This window comes from Musca autumnalis, unplaced genomic scaffold (assembly GCF_047663935.1).
Source record: "Musca autumnalis isolate F117 unplaced genomic scaffold, ASM4766393v1 scaffold_1, whole genome shotgun sequence".
Classification (NCBI taxonomy): Eukaryota; Metazoa; Arthropoda; class Insecta; order Diptera; family Muscidae; genus Musca; species Musca autumnalis.
This window is the reverse complement of record NW_027411644.1, coordinates 262,115,970-262,117,477: the sequence shown is the minus strand read 5'-3', so window position 1 is coordinate 262,117,477 and position 1,508 is coordinate 262,115,970.

The following is a 1,508-nucleotide window of genomic DNA, read 5'->3' as shown; positions in this document are numbered from 1 at the left end:
TCAACCTATCGTTAGCCACCCATATCATACCAGAAGCCTGGAAAATTGGCAGGGTGGTCCCATTACTGAAGCCTGGCAAGGATGCCAGAAGAGGTGAATCGTACAGGCCGATTTCGCTCCTGTCGCCAGTAGCAAAGATCCTAGAGGCACTACTCCTCCCCACGATGAGAAGGTGTTTTCCTGTTTCCTAACATCAACATGGATTTCGGAAAATGTATAGTACTACAACATCATTAGACGCCATATCTACACATATCAGTAGAGGACTGAACCAGAAAAGGCCGTGCGACCGAACAGTCATGGTGGCTCTTGACCTATCGAAGGCTTTCGATACCGTCAACCATGCCAAGCTGTTCGAGGATATAGAGAAGACTACTCTCCAGCCATGTTTGAAACGTTGGGTAATCAACTATATGTGCGGACGCCAGTCGTTTGTGGAATTCAGAAACAAGAAGTCCAAACCCCGTAGAGTGAAACAGCGAGTTCCCCAAGGAGGGGTGATATCGCCGGAACTGTTTAACCTCTACCTTTCTGAAATTCAACACCCTCCAGACGGCATAGAGATCGTGATGTATGCGGATGATTGTACGATCTTGGCTGCTATCGCATTGAGCATCCCTGTCACGATTTAATGGACAGGCTTCCTCCACACAGGCACGTCAAGAGAGATCTTCATGATCTAGAGAGAGAGGTCCAAAGGTATAAAAGAGAACCTCTAGACCAGCGAGCCTATCAGGCAGGCTTGGATAAAATTCACACTGATATGGCTGCGGAGGCAGTACAGAGATACAGTGTGAATGCCGTACTTGGAGACCCCCCCATCCATCGCAGCAGAAGAACGCCAGCTGTCAAGGCAAAAAACGAGTGATTTTAGCCCAGTTAAGATCCGATTCGTATTGGACCCGAGTTAACGCCACAACACCCAACACATGCCCAGCATGTGGATTGGTACCACACGATACACCGCATTTGTTTAGCTGACCAGCTAACCCCACTCACCTGCCTGCTGATTTCTTATGGACGCAACCAGTCCAGGTTGCAGAATTCTTGAATCTGGATACAGAGGAACCTGATCACTGAAATAATACACGAACGAACACATTTGCGTTGCTACAACAAAATCATGGATGTCTGAATTTGGTAATGCTAACTACATTGATTTTTACTTCTGTGATGTCCAATATTTCAATTTAAAAATTAAGTTTTTCATGAGAAAGATGAATAACCAAAAGCTAAATAAAGAAATGTTTCGACGCAAATTACATCTTTCCCCTCTCTTTTAGAACACAGTGCGCTTCATAATCCAAATAAAACAAGCAAATACTCACTTTTTTAATTAAAAATTCAGCACTTTTATCATTTTTATCTTCAGTTATAGCACACAAAATCCTCTACTAAAATCTACTTAATCATCTAACTTAGATTTAATAACTAATAACACACACTGGCAAAAACTGGCTTGGCAAAAATTATCACAATGACTTCGAAAGTCTCATTTTCATTATTCG